This window comes from Monodelphis domestica, chromosome 1 (assembly GCF_027887165.1).
Source record: "Monodelphis domestica isolate mMonDom1 chromosome 1, mMonDom1.pri, whole genome shotgun sequence".
NCBI lineage: Eukaryota > Metazoa > Chordata > Mammalia > Didelphimorphia > Didelphidae > Monodelphis > Monodelphis domestica.
The window spans coordinates 611689768-611706124 of record NC_077227.1 but is presented as its reverse complement, the minus strand read 5'-3'; the positions used below and the strand labels follow the sequence as shown (position 1 = coordinate 611706124).

Below are 16357 nucleotides of genomic sequence, written 5' to 3'. Positions count from 1 at the left end.
CACAGCTAGTAAGTGTCTAAGATCAGATTTGAACTCAGGAAGATGAGTCTTCCTTACTCCAGGCCTAGCACTCTATCTACTTCACCATCTAGCTGATATACTGCTCCTTCTTATTAACCTGGATGACACTACCACCTAGCCTTTTGACTTTCCTTAATAACTGTTTTCTTTGTTCTGTCTTGCTTGATCTCTGTGCTGCCATGATGAGGCCAATAGTCTCTTTAGCCCTCATCCTCTCCACTTCTTATATTGATGGTTTTCTGTTCCATTTTGGGAAGCTATTCTGGACTAGTGGTTCTATTGGGGGGAAAAAGTCACTCAAAAGTCATTAAACAGTTTACAAAATATAGACTTACTTAGCTATAACAGGAGAAGTATATTCAGTAAGACTAGGCATTGAAGATACCTTATAGTAGTTGAGTTGAGTGATGCTCCCCTGAGTTATTTGTCCTGATACATCAGCTTTGCACCAACATGTCCCCGGTTATGGCTGCTTTGTACTCAAGTGATGAACAAGTAACATCAACACTCTGAGCCTTTAAGTCCCTTGAACCAACCAAATCTCAAAGAAATTCTCAATACCTTTTAGCAAAAAATTAGCTTAAGTTGCATGGGGGAAAGGTTAGGAGAGAAGAATATGAGCATTATTAAATGCCCACTCTGAACCACAAGTATTATTTTATAACAACCCTAGAAGGTTGGTACTATTATTGAAAGCATTTTACAGTTGAGAAAACTGAGTCAAACAGAAGTTAAGTGACATATCCAGAGTCACATAGCTAGTCAGTATCTAAGATAGAATTTGAACTCACATCTTCCTGACTCCAGAAACAGCACTCTATCCATTGTGCCACCTGTCTACCTCTAGAATCTTGCTCTTACTACATAAGTTAACAGATTTAGGGTACACATGACTTCTTTATTTTCTTACATCAAGTGGGGGAAAAGAGAAAATTTCCAAATTATGATAGTAGGTGTGACACAAGAAATGATGAGAAAGGTTGTAAGCTTTTGGAATAGGGCTTCCTGATAGACATTATAGATCCTTAGCTATGAAAGGCAAAACTCCAGTAGGTTTGGATAATAGGTGAGTTCCTGAAAGAAAGCACAACACTTTAAATAAGGTAGAATACTATCTTGTTCATGAGTTTGTCTATTAAACTATCAGGAGTTCTTTTCACAATGTACAGAAAAATGGTGGTGTAACAAGCTGCCACTTACCAACTCATCTTAAATATTGGATATACTATATCATAGTCAACTATTATGAAGTCTGGATGTAACAAGATTTCTAATTAACTACATAACCTAGTTAATGATCTCAAAACCCTAGGATTGCTGGTGAATTTCTAGTGAGAGTTCATCTGTTGCAAAAAATGATGGCACCATCATGTATTCAGCTTTAAGGATGTTTGAAGAAAGTGAAGAAATTATTTTAAATTAATTAAACACCTCTCCAAGTGTTTTTTTTTTACTTCCTGTTGTTATGGGTGCTTATTAAAGAATATGTCTGGCAGTATCATTAATGGAACCGTATGCTAATGGTCTTAGGGAATAAGATAAAAGAGAACAATCTAAATTGTTAGCTAAAATTCTGCTTAAAAGATAAAAGGAAATTATTTTTAAAGGTTTGCTCTTGTCTTATTCCCTTTAGAATAAGACTAGACTGATGCTTGTTTTGACTATGAGAGATTAATAGTTTGAATGACTCTGGTGCTTATTCTTTGCATATCATCACCAACAAGTATTTATTGAGCTCTCTTTTGCCCAGCACTGTATGATAGTATTTAGTGATAATATCTCAACTCATGTTGCGATTACTACAAATTCTAGTTTTGTTTCAGATGAACCTTTGACTCTCAATTGTGAAAGAGAAAATCTCCATCAGTTATCTTTATAAATATTAGAAATAGAAATTTAGCAGTTTTACTTATAGGATATTTTTTATTCAAGTTTCTTTTTTAAACATAATTTTGAAAAAGTAAGGCCTGTTTTTAAGCTCCTGATCTTGGAATTAAGATGTTCTTAATATTCTTAATACTATGATAGTTTTTAATATTATGATATTAAATGTGAATTATAAAACTAAGATTGTATCATGTAATTATGGAATGGTACAAAGAGGCATGAAGATCGGTTTCTAAATGTAAGAACTGTCTAAATGCTCTGAAATAATACATTAAAATCTTTTTTTTCAAAATACTTATATTTTTATACTGAAGGAACTTTTCCATATTCAAACCCAGTGATTTTCAACCCATGAATCCCTTCTAATTACATTCTAATTTACTATTTCTATTTCTTTGTAGCCTAATAGTAAGGAGGTGGGGACTAAGGGAGAATTCAAGAACTGTTTAGACAAACAGTGCCCTTTGAAAATGCTTGCCTGATGTAGAAATGCCCAAAGCATAATCTTACACAGTAAGAAGAAAACTGGTTTGAGGAAGAATAAAATGATTCATATTGGTTCCAGTAAGGACTCTTTGTGAGCAAACTATATCCAGCCAGTTTAAAATCAGGCCATTTTATAGAAGTCATTGTGTTCTGCAGAAGGAAGGAGATATATTTAGCTAATTGAGTTCATTAGGGCCTGTGAAAAAAGATGCAGGGATCACTCAACCCCAATTTTTAACTGACACATTTTATGTTTTATAACTCATATAGCCTGAAAGTTTACTGAAAAGCCAAAGGAAAAGAAATCCTTCAAGGCTATCCTAAGGGGAGAATCTTTAAAGAGGTTCTAATTACTCCATATCAAATTCTGTGAAACATTTAGTGTGTAGAAATTTTTCATTTCTAGGGGAAAATGGATGGTAGAAAGCACTGAGAACGCATATGTATCCTAAATCAGGCTTGGCTTTTGGGGTCTGCAGCTCTTTTCAGGTTCAAGAGTAATACCATAACAGATGACCTGCCCATCTGTCTTTCTGAACCTTCCCCTGATCCTAGCCACATTTCCTTAAGTTAACAGTTTTAGGTAAACACCAGATGACAATAGATGACAGAGCAAAATTGAAGCTAGCAGAGTATACCAAGTCCCTGTCACTCAAAACCTACCCCATGGCAGTTGGGGAACCCTGCTGTGTAAATTCTCTTTATGCCATCCTCATACCTTTGCCTAGCTTAAAGGATTCAGAATTGGTATAGGGCTCCCCACTGGTCAGTGCCTTCCTTGGACAGGTTTTGAGTGATTGGCTTGCTATAATTTGCTTGACACAACTTTATTCCATCATCCATTGTCATCTGGTGTTTACCCAAAACTGTTATCTTAAGGAGGGGCAGTTAGCAGCAGAGGAAGATTCAGAGAGACAGATGGGCAGAGCATCTGTTTTGGCATTGATTAGGGGGAGGGATTGAATGGTCAGAGGGTGCCCTACTGATCTGAGGGATAGAGGGGTCTTGCCAGATGGGGGATGCCCAACGGGTTGGAGGTTGTTCAGCTAGTCAGGAAGTGTCTGACCAGTAGGACCCAAGCTGGTGGTAAATAAAAGGACAAACTCCCTGAAATATGTTAGCCATCTAGATATTTTTGACATTATAGGTTCCTAGGGTATAACCCAAACTAATTTTGCAAATTATGTTCTTGCCCTTTCAATAAAAGGCTATACTCACAAATAGAAATCTTTTTCTTCAGAGTTCACATCATGTCTGACAATTAGATTAATGAAGAAAAAAGTCTAGCCTTAAAATACAATAATATATAGTTGCAGACATTTATACTATTTACTAAAAACCAACATGGACTTTGAAGATTAATCATAAAGACATTTTCCTTAAATATTCCCAAATTGTAAAATTATAAACTGTTAACCTTCCTCAAGATGTAAGAAAACATTGGTGCTTTTGGTTGCTCCTCTAAATTTCATATTTCAGTATATTATTCAGTTCAGGACAGATACTGGAAGGATATCCAACAAGAATAAATTGATTTTTTCTAAGTAATTCTAAAGTATTAAGTCAGTGCCATATGTAATCATTATGTTCTATTTTGATATGTTATATGAAGCTTTGATGGTAATATAACAGGTTGTAGAACTGAAAATATTAAATCTTTATTCCTAACATCAAAACATATTTTTCTTATTTTCATTAGGATGTGAGTTCATGCCATTTGAAATGAAATTCTAAACACAATAAACCATTAGTGTAATAGCACATTCCTAACAGCGATCTTATAAATAATACATTCTTATCATACACTTTGCAGCTCAATGGGAAGCCAGCAAAAGGTATTTCAGGCCATCATAGTTTAGCCTCACCAGTGTTGTTGTAGATTGGAAAGACACCTCCATGTGAACCAAGATAGATGCCAATTTTCCCTGCCGAGAATGAAGCTGGCAACCTCTTTCTGCACATATGGTAGATGGATTGGTTAATCAGCCTCTGCTGAGCCTTGGGCCTAAAATTACATAGAAGCCAGACAACTGCAGCGACTCTGCTTTTGTTCATGAGCGCAAACAAGACAAACAATCACTTGTTATTTGGAAAAAAATTAAAATGTTTATTTTGGATTTTTATTAAAGTGTCGATGGCTTTATAAAACAGCTGTGTAAATCCAGCCTTTTATAGCAAGTATCATTTTGGGGGTAAAACAGTAAAGAAAGCATACATATGTAGAGAAAGATATTTGAAAAAACTTCAGCATATTTCAGCATTTGGGGAAAACAAATGTATTCTCTGACATTTGTTATTTTGTCAAGAAAGTATTGAGGGCAATTTTTAAAAAAATGTCTAATGATTTCTCTGCTTTGAAAATTTTAAATATTTAAATTTAAATATTAATTCAGTGTGAGTCAATGCTTCATTACTATATTTAAGCCTTAGCATTTTTTATGATAGTTCAGTTGTAGAAAAAGTTGTTACTTGTTAGTTTGGCTTAACTCTCAACATTATTGACTATAATCACTGATTTTTTTTGGTGTTCCTTATTAGAACAGTAATACATAAAAATAGAATATAGTTTTTTGAAGCATAAACCTAGAATTATCATATGTATTTATTTCTAATAATAGTTTCCTTAAAAAAACACTTACCTTCTGTCTTAAAATTGATATAAATTCTAATGCAGAAGGGAGGTAAGGGCTAGGCAGTTGGGGTTAAGTGACTTGCCCAGGGTCACACAGCCAGGAAGTGTCTGAGGCCAGATTTGAATCCAGGTCCTTCTGACTCCAGACCTGGCACTCTATCCACTGTGCTACCCAGCTGCCCATCTAATAATAGTTTCTAATGAAGTTAATAACCCCAGTTTTACTTAAAGCACTTTCATAATAATGATGATTTTTTAGCTTCATATATGTCAAAACACTTTAGAATATACCTTTATTTCTTTGACTGTGAATATATTCTCTAATAATGACTTGCAAAACCACATAAGTAGGTATGATAGGGATAGGAGCAAGACTTATGATTTAATTTATACAGGCAGCTTTGAGAGGGAAAACTTACTGTACCAATGAGATTGGTACCTTCTCTGTAGCCTATAGTTTAGAGAATTGTCTAGGGCACTGAGAGTGTAAGGGACATAATCACAGTCATACAGACTTTATGTGTAAGAGAGGACTTGAATCTAGGTCTATCTGGCTTCATGGCTAATCTTTATTCACCATGTCATAGGCAGGTAAGTAACAAGGAATTATAATCATAGCACTCTTTCAATATAGCACTATAATCATAATTCATTGTAGATTTATTATCTTCTAGTAATAAGTTATAATCCTTAAAGCATGATCTTAACAGGGTTTAGAATAGTTATCACAGATTTTGTGTTGCTAAAAATTTTATTGAGATAAAATGTATTTTTTAAGCCCTGATCTGAAGTTCTTTTGCCATTTCTAGTGATATGCCATTTCCTTGTTACAGGAACAATAGGTTCCTGTTTAAAAGGACATCTATAATGTATTAATTGTATTAAGATTAATTCTCCTATTTTTCTTACCACAACCCTCAAAGGGTACCGTATGGTGATTTCCCACACATCACCTCTCCAAAAAATACAGCAAAAAAAATTTGAAGAATTCCTATGTTCCTATGTAATCAGTCTATTGTGGTGGTACTATGTTTCACAAAATTAGTAAATGATCGGCTTCTCACTTGAACCTCTATCTTACTAAGGTTTGAAATAAATAGAATGGAGACAAGCACAGGATAAGATGATAATATATGACAAGATGACAAAAGGAACAACCAGATGATGGGACTCACCACCTCAGTGATACCTCATCCACTCTCTCAATGCATCTTTTAAGTATTGATATCATTGTTTGCGAATCAATGTACTACCACGGTTTAGTGCCCCATGGTTGAATGCCAAATGGCTATGGGCTTTTATGATAAGCAAGTGAGATATCCTGTGTCCAAAGTGCTAATGGAAGTAGGTACTTGTTTGCTATGGGAAATTCCAAATCCACACCCTGAACCACAAGGAGTTTTGGAGAACTTTTTGAGCCACCCTAAGGATGAAAGTTTGGACAGGATGGTCTCCGTTATGTCCCAGTTAAAATCTCACCTTCTACAGGAACCCTTTTAATTCTCATACCTTCCCCTTATTGATTTTCTGTTTATTTTGTACAGAGCTTCCTTGTATGCAGTTGTTTGCATGCTGTCTTTCCTTTTAGATTGTGAACTTCTCAAGGAGAGTGACTTTTTTTTTTAAATAATATTTTATTTGATCATTTCCAAGCATTATTCATTAAAGACAAAGATCATTTTCTTTTCCTCCCCCCCACCCCCCATAGCCGACGCGTGATTCCACTGGGTGTCACATGTGTTCCTGATTCAAACCCATTTCTATGTTGTCAATATTTGCATTAGAGTTTCGTTTAGAGTCTCTCCTCTGTCATGTCCCCTCAACTGCTGTAGTCAGGCAGTTGCTTTTCCTCGGTGTTTCCACTCCCATAGTTTATTCTTTGCTTAAGAATAGTGTTTTTTCAAGGAGAGTGACTTTCAAAAGTTTTCTTTTGTATGCCCAGGTCTTAGCACAATGCCTGGAACATAATAGATCCTTAAGACATGCTTATTGCCTGAGTTATGAACCTAGAATTTCAGTTTCCCACAGCATCTGGGATGTTATATATTACTTGAATCCATGGAATGGTAATCTAAACCTTACTTAAAAGCATTTCCTATCCAACTTTTTGGAATACAAATAATACTATACACTCACATTGCAGATTAGAGTATATTTGTTGAATTGATTTAAAAATTGAAGATACTATATTAAGTTTCTGGCTAAGCCAAATTGTAGAAAAGTATGAAATCTTGATCTCAATACTTATAGCACCTTCTTTTAAAATCTATGTTCTTAGATTCATTTTTTAAAATCAAGAGAAAAAATGTATCAGAGGAGGGGCTATCAAGCATCTCTACTTCTCTCCTTCTTGCCCACCTCCATATTAAAGTCACAAAAGGGGGAAAAGGCTATCTGTTGTATTACATGGTGGATAATGATTTGATTTGAATCATTAATGCATGGGATAGATAACATATCATTGGAAAAAAATTAAATTGAATTATAGACATATTTAAATAATTAAATTGGATTATAGACATATTCAAAGAATTAAAGCAACACTCTAAAGCAGTTAAAAAAAATAAGACAAAGTGAAGTGACAACCAGGGAAACCTGGAAATCATAAAATGATATGCATGGTTTAAAATATGTATGGAAATAGCAAATAACAGATGGAGTAAAATAAAATAGAAATTGATAAATAATAAACTTAATAAGCAAATTCACTGAGCTAAAATTAAATCCAACTAAATGACTTGATGGGCAAAATAACAGATTTAAAAGATAAAACAATAAGTATAGTCAGAGTAATTAGAATCCCAAAAGAAGGTGAAAAAAAGGGCAGTATTTGAAGGCTTTATTGTAGATAATTTCCTGAACTGCAATTCTCTATAAAGTTTAAAAAAATGAGACATCAGCAAGAAGGAATCTTAACTTCACTCATCTAGGCTCTTTATCATAAAATTCCATAATTGCAAAAAATCAAAGAAAAAATTTGCTTATTTTTTGAGAATGTTTATACCCTCCAAACTAGACCCCTGAAGAATGTGGCTAGAAGGTGCCATGGCACTTAGTTCTGAACTACCTGAGACCATACTTCTTTACCCTAGGGCCTAGACTATTTTCTACTATATGAGCTCCACTAGTACCCTTGCTTTCTATCTCTCTCTTTGAGAACTGTTATCAAATCAACACTACCATTTCTTTTGGAAAAGACATGTTAACTGAATATTCTTTTGAACCAATTAGCTTCCCTGTGATTCCCCAGATTAAAGTATCTTTCTTTGACCAATGCTTCCCAATATGTGTTGTCTCATGTAAGTTTCTTGAAGGTAGGGATTGATTTAAATCTGTATTTTATATTCCCAGTGCTTAGCATGGTGCTTGTCATAAGAAGCACATAAATTGATTTTTAGAAAGAATTTTCAAATTAAAGTAAGTGAAATGACAATTAAGGAAATGCCAATTAGATAATGTTAAACTTTTATAAAAATAACAAAAGAAAACCACCAGAGGTGGACAAAAATATGTAAAAGTCATTAAAATGCTAGCTGTATAACCCTGGGTAAGTTACCTCATCCCAATTGCCTACTGCTTACCACTCTTCTTCCTTGGTACCAGTATTAGGGTTTTTTTTTTAAGCCATTAAAATAAAGAGAGAATTGGACTTCAACATCATATATCCTGGAACCATGACCATATTGTATGGGAAAAATAAAACACACTTCAAAGACAATCAGCAAAAAAATCTTCCACTATAGAGATTCTTAGGAGCACTGGCAGAGAAGTGCAAACTAATTGAATAATAAAGTGACTAATAAAAATTATATATTTTAAATCTATTATTAAGAATTCCATTATAATCAAAAAGATTATATTCAGTCATATTTTCCTTTTGTAAATATGTATTTACACTATTATAAGAACCCAAATGAAAGTTTAAACTGTGACATTTTTTCAAAGTCTAAGCAAAACAAAATAGGAATTAAAGTTCTATATTTATGAATTTTCTGTACATGAGACTTTTTTCTAAAAAAATACTTTATTTTACTCAAATGTTCAGAGATTATAATGGTAAAGGAAGAAATAAAAATAATGGAAAATAAACATTTGAATAGATAAATAAAACCAGGAGCTTTTTTTTTTTTAACTTATGGGAAATTAAAAAGATCCCTTTTATGACCCCAAGATCATTACTGATATCAAGCATCCATCTTTTTAAATAACATTATTTTTCCACTGTTGATTGTGTGTCATGGAATACCATGGTCTCCAAAGACTTAAAAATGAGTATCACTCAGAAGGCAATGATAGGGTACATTGTGGGCATGAGCAGGTTGCAACACATGACACATGAGGAACTTCAAAGAATTTCAATAAGGAATATTATCAAAGAAATGTATGTTTAAAAAGCATGGCAATTATATTAATAATTAAGTAGATGTGTGAGTTTTCATTGATTTGAGATCATCAAAAAAGCAATAGACCGATTTCTCTAATGAACATAGATGTAAATATATTTAATACAATATTACCCAAAGAGAAAGTAACAATTCCATAAGAAAAATTCCCATTGTAACCAAACAGCATTTATGCTGGTGGGTATATATATATATATATATATATATATATATATATATATATATATATATATATATATATATATATATATATGTAGAGTTGAACACTATAAAAACTATGAATATAACAAAACGTACAAAACGGAAAGCTAAAAAATTAATATTTAAATGGATACATGATGATTGATAGATTGATTTTACATCATTTGATGAAACTGATTTGGATATTCACTCCAACAACATAGTTCACAACTCATCCGTGCCTGCCAGGCCTGCTAGAGAGACTTTTTTTTTTTTAGCATTTTCCTGTCAGCTAGAGAATGTGAATAGGGCTCTCATGCTGTCTACATATCATCTCTCACCTTTACCACATGACCAGCCTATCTTCTCTTCCTCTCAATTATATCCATTTTTATTTATTATGTCAATAAATCCAGGAGAAGCACATTAAATATAATATGCATTCAATTTTTAGAAAACACTAAAAATTAGAATAGATATAGAGTGATTTTTCCTCTATAAAAAAAAAAACACCTTAAGCCAATCTACATAATATTCATTAGAGAAACATTAGAAGCATTTCCATTAAAAACTAGGCCAGTTAAATAGCAAGGCTGTTCACTCTGCTTTTATTTGACATAGCTTTATAAATTCTAGCAATTAAAATAAACCAGACAAACTATATTAGAAGAATTAACATTAGAAATGAAAAGATCAACTTATCATTATTTGCAGATGACATGAGAATGTATTTAGATAATCCAATTGCTTTAACAACAAAAAATTTAAGAGACAGTAAATGAAATCATCTGCATTCTTATGTATTAGTAATAAAGATAAAGAAAATATAACACATGTAATTTCTTTAATAACAACAGAAACTACCATATTTTTTGGAAATTTTATCTAGTAATATAAAAATACATATAGATACATGCATATATATGTATTTAAATACATGTATACATGAGTATTATATGCACACATGTCTATATGAGACATGTGTATATATGTTCTATAATATATGGTTTTTCATACAGGCACACATCAATATAATTTATATGTTGTATGTATAATACATGCATCCACACGTGTACATATATTTATAGTAGTCAAAATTTTAAAAGTCCTAAATAAATAAACTATAATGGAATTTTTGGTTCAAAGGGCACAGACATTTTAGCCACTTTGTTTACATAATTCCAAATTGCTTTCCAAAATGGTTTTACTGCTCTCTACCTCTCTGAATAGTTTATTAGGGTGCTTGTCTTCCCACGACTCCTTCTACATTACCTGCACAGCAAAAATAATGAACAGAATATAAAACTTGAGTGTGCAGTGACAAACCCCATTGTTCTCAAATACATCAAGATCTGTCTCATCAGTGTTGGATCATTTTCCTTTATTTTGCAGTATTTATTCATTGATTCTTGAACTTGTTTTCTAGATCTGGAGGCTATATATTGCCTTACATTACTGTTTTTCCTGTAGATTCATCTAGTCATATTTAAATTCTTTGAGATTTCTTGTTGAAATCTTTGGTATTCTCAGGCTTCCCATTGCTTTATTTTCTTTAAAAAACCTGACAAATTATTATTTATTTTTAACATGCTTTTCTTTTTAAATTTTCAGTTTCTAAATCTTTTCTCTTATCCTCCTCCCCTACTCTGAGAAGATAGTCAGAATTATATCAATTATACATATGAAATCATTCAAAACACATTTCCATGTTAGCCAAGTCACTAAACAAAGAAATAAGGAAGTAAGAAAATGATACTTCCAAGTTCATCAGTTCTCTCTCTGGAGGTCCACAGCTTTTTTTCATCATAAGTCCTTTGGAATTGTCTTGTTACTGTATTTATCAGAGTAGCCAAGTCTTTTTCACAGTTGATCATAATTACCACATTGTTATTGTGAACAGCATGATCTCCTGGTTCTTCTCACTTCACTTTTCATAACTTCATTATGAAACTTCCCATGTTATTTTCTGAAACCACTCCCTTCATAATTTCTTATAGCACAATAATATTACAATACAATCATATGCCACAACTTATTCAGTCATTCCTCAATTAATGAACACTCCCATAATTTCCAATTCTTTGCCACCACAAAGAGCTGCTATAATTTTGTACATTTAGGTCCTTTTCCTTTTTCTTTAATCTCTTTGTAGTACAGATTTCATAGTGGTATTGATTAGTCAAAGGGTATATACATATGTATATGTATATGTATATATATAGTTTTATAGCCCTTTGGTCATAGTTCCAAATAAATCTCTAGAATGATTTAACAATCCCTCATCCTCTCCAGCATTTGTCATTTCTGATAGGTAGAGTTCTTTTATTTGTATTTTTCTAATGAATAGAGATTTAGAATATTTTTTTCTTATGACTGTAGATAGCTTTGATTTCTTCTTCTGAATACTGACTGTTCATATCATTTACCAGTTGGGGAATGGCCCTTATTTTTATTAATTTGACTCTGTTCCCTATATGCTTGAGAAATAAAGCCTTTATTAGAGAATTTTTTTTGTAAAATTTTTTGATTACTTGCCTATGGTATTTGATATGATATATCTGCATTTTTTAGCAAAACTTCATTTCTGTGCTCTTTTAGTTTGTTCCTAGTTTCTCTTTTAATAAGGTACATTTTTTGCTTTTTCTTTGTCTAAGATTGTTTGCTATTCCTGCCTTAAAAAAAAAAAAACATTGGCTAAAGTATAAATAAATTCTGTTCCAGACCTTTATTTTTAACCTTGTGTATATCTTTTTGTCTCAGATGTGTCTCTTCTAAACAACACATTATTGGATTATGGTTTCTAATTCATTCTAACTGCTTCCATTTTATGAGTGTGGTCATCCCATTCACAGTTATGATTATTAACTGCATATTTCCCTCCGTCCCATTTTCTTCTTTTTCCTTCTATTCTGTCCCTTCTCAAAAGTATGTTTTGCTTCTGACTACTGTTGCCCTTAATTTCCACACCCCATTTCTTTTTCCCCTTCCCTTCTCATTTCCCTATTGGATAAGATAGATTTCTATACCCATGTGTGTATATATATATATATATATATATTGTGACAAGGAAATCACTTTTAAAAGACTGATATATATTAATTTAAGGTCGCCAAGGAATTCAGCTATGTAATTCCTAAATGAAAACTCAAGTCAGCCGTCAACCTTTTATGGAGTTTTAATTACAAACAGGAGGTAGAAAGGAATTAGAGATAGAGAGATAGAGGTAGAGAGAAAGGGGAGAGAAGGGAATAGGGCTTAAATACCCCTTCTGTTTAGGCTGGGCCAAAAGGCCCAAGCCCTTAGATAGCTCGGGCAAAGAAAGGAGATCAGTCCCTATCACTCACGTGACCAAAATGGAGAAACAGTCTCAGGGCCCCCACCTTCAGCTTCCTCCAGAGCAAGCTTCTCAGAGCACACACCAACCACTCCGACAAACTCCTAAAAACACACCCACCCTGAGTCTTCAGACCCCTCTCTCTTTAAGGAAACCATCCAAGTTGCCTCCCCTCAGTTCTCCCATCTACCAATCACTGTCCATCAATTTCCCTGTGCCAATGGAGGCTCTAGCTTAACCCAGGACCGCCCAGAGGTCTCTGGCTTTGCACATGTCTGTTGAAGGTCATATTTTCAAATAATTAAATCTTTGATCCTTTGCTACAGCCCTTTCTAAATCCTGTTAACCTGAGTAGGGTAGAGATTGGAATAATTAAATTTTGATCTAGGCTGCAGCCCTTACTCAATCCTGTTAGGACTGAAAAGGGTGGAGATTGATTCCAAGTATCTCCATTGTATCAATTCTAAAATCAATCATGACTCAAAGGAATTCCTGTTCTATGCTTAAGCATAGGTCAAAGTCCTTTCCATTGTTCAGCAAAAGGTTTCTGTCCTAAAGTAATCTTAAGAAGGTAGGAGGGGGAAACTCTCATGCCAATGGGGTTCACATTCCAATAGCCAAGACCCACTATCAATAGGGAATTTTTCAAGTATGAAATTTCCCAATGGTGAAATTTCCAACATTTATAAGTCTAAGAAATTTTGAGGTTTACAATATATATATATACGCACATATATATATATATATATATATATATATATATATTCTTCCCTTTTTGAGCCAATTCTGAAGAGAGTGAGATTTGAACATTGCCTACTACCATCTCACCTCATTTCCCCCTTCATTATAAAAGCTCTTCTTTGAATGCCTCTTTTATATGAGAAAATTTTCTCCATCTCCCTCTCCTTTCTTCCCTTCTCCAGTACATTTCTTTTTTACACTCCATTTTTTTGTTTTGGAGATCATCCCAATATAATCCCTTCATGGTCATGTTCTCTATCTATGTAGACACCTTCTAACTACCTTAATGATAAAGTTTTTAAGAATTACATATATATCATCTTCCCATATATATTAAACAGATGACTCTTTTCACGTTTATCTTTTTATGCTTCTCTTGAGTATTATGATTGAATGTCAGATTTTCTATTCAGTTCTGTCCTTTTCATCAGGAATTCTTGAAAGCTCTCTTTTTCCAAATGTCTATTTTCCCCCTGAAGGATTATACTCAGTTTTGCTGGGTAGATTATTCTTAGTTGTAATCCTAGCTCTTTTGCCTTCAGAATAATATTTCAAGCCTTTCCCTTTACTGTGGAAGCTGCTAAAGCTTGTGTGATCTCAACTGGAACTCCATTTGAATGGTTTCTTACTTTTTGTTTGCAATATTTTCTCCTTGAACTAGGAGTTCTGAAATTTGGCTATAATATTCCCAGAAGTTTTTATTTTGGGATTTCTTTCAGGAAGTGATCAATGGATTCTTTACATTTCTATTTTACCCTCTGGATCTAAGATATCAGGGAATTTTTCCTTTATAGTTTTTTTAAACATGATATCTAAACTTTTTTAAAAAATCATAGTTTTCAGATAGTCTAATAATTCTTAAATATTTCTCTTCATTCTATTTTCTAGACAATTTGTTTTTTCCAAATGTATATTTCACATCTTTTTCTATTTTTTCATTCTTTTTGCTTTGATTTTTTTTTTGGTTTCTTGATCTCTCATAGTCATTAGTTTACCTTTGCGTAATTCTAGTAATTTTAAGAAATTTTTTCTTTAGTGAGCTTTGAACCTCTTTTTCTGTCTGGTATATTCTGCTTTTTAAGAAGTCCCTCCTTTATTTATTTTTTTCACTTACTTCCCAACTTTCTCTTCTTTGACTATGGTTTCTTTGGGGGACTGAAACTTAAAACATCTTAGCCCCTTCCTAAATTGAACAATTCACTGGCCTAATTTTCTACCCCAACTGATTTGTGGATAGTCAGAAATAGCCCCAGCTAGTTCGCTTAGCTTTAGTGGAGTGCTATATCATTCCTCCCTCCCCTCGCATATTATCTTCTGGTGACCTGTCCCCATTGCCTCTATTTCTTAGTTCTCTGGCCTAGTACCATCATTTCAGAGTCTGCTTTCCCCAGCATTGGTAGTTTTGAGCTTTGCAGCACTGGTATTTCCAAGTTACAGACTTTGCTGTCAGACTTTTTCCTGCCAGTTTCTGGAGTATTTTGGTCAAACCAACTGTTGAGCTCAAGAGCAAACTTCTGTAGCCTGAAGGTGGAGTCTCTAGAGCACTGGAAGGGAAATGTTCTACAGGGATGAGGTTTGATGTAAACCCGTGATGGCAAACCTATGACGTGTGTGTCAGCACTGACACACATAGCCATTTTCAATGACAGGAAGCCACATGCAGGCTCAGCAAGCCTCAGGACTCAGAATTTGCCTGGGGAGCCATGCACATGCAGCCTTGGTGGGGGTGGGTGGGTAGGGAGGGCTCCACAGGCTGGTCTTGGGGACAGGGGGTTGAGTGGTGGGCAGCCAGTGTCAGCAGGCTGGGGTGGGGCCAGGCTGGTGGAAGACTGGGCAGGGCTCTGGTCCATGTGCAACAGAGGAGTGCCTCAAATCAATTACCAGACACTTTTAGCACCCCAAAAAATATAACAATGACTTTACTCACAATTTTTCCCTCTTCGTACTTTTGTGTGAGACCTTATTCTCAGCATTAAATAATATCAAAACCAACAAAACAAACAAAAACCCCCCATCAGATTGACAGATAAAGTTAGTAGCACTTGCTTGGGCTTAAAGTATACAAAATACCAATTTTCCACTGAAGATTTAGCCAATGAAATTCAGCAACAAAAAAGTCACTAATAGGCAGTTTAGTTAAAGAATTCCCCCTCCCCCTCACTCATCTTGGTTCATGGCACCCCCACACAAGTTAAATAATATCTAGACCAACAAAAGAAACTGACTGACAGATGAACAAAGAAGTCAGGTAAGGGGGCGGAGTCAAGATGGCGGCTTAGAAGCAGCAAAAGTTCAGACCTCTGAAAACCCTTCCTTACTAATCACAAACTGAATGCTCCTAGGGGACTAAAATTCAAACTTAACAACAGAACAGAGGTGGGGAACCCTCCTTCTGGACTCAATTCAGAAGGTACCCCCCCAAAAAAGCTGGAATCTGAGAACTCTCAGGTCTAAGGGGAAGGCAGAAGGAAGGTCCGAGGGCCCCCTCTCCCCCCTAACCCAGAGCGCTTAGCCCCCAGCAGCAGTGGGAATCTCTGAGTGGGCAAAGGAGCTGGTCTGGAGGGTGTACCTTGAAAGCAACCTGGGCCAGGCTCAGAGCATCCAACACAGGCAGCAGGGAAGCAGCCAGAGAGAGACCGAAGAGCCTGCAGCCCCGTGGCTAGGTCCTTCCAT

The 16357-nt window shown here is 34.4% G+C and overlaps 1 protein-coding gene across 6 annotated transcripts in view; it reads left to right on the top strand.

Moving 5' to 3' along the window:
* The window catches only part of CFAP61 (cilia and flagella associated protein 61), a 402581-nt gene that overhangs the window by 44966 nt on the left and 341258 nt on the right, over window positions 1–16357 (top strand). The gene's annotated exons all lie outside the window — the stretch shown is intronic.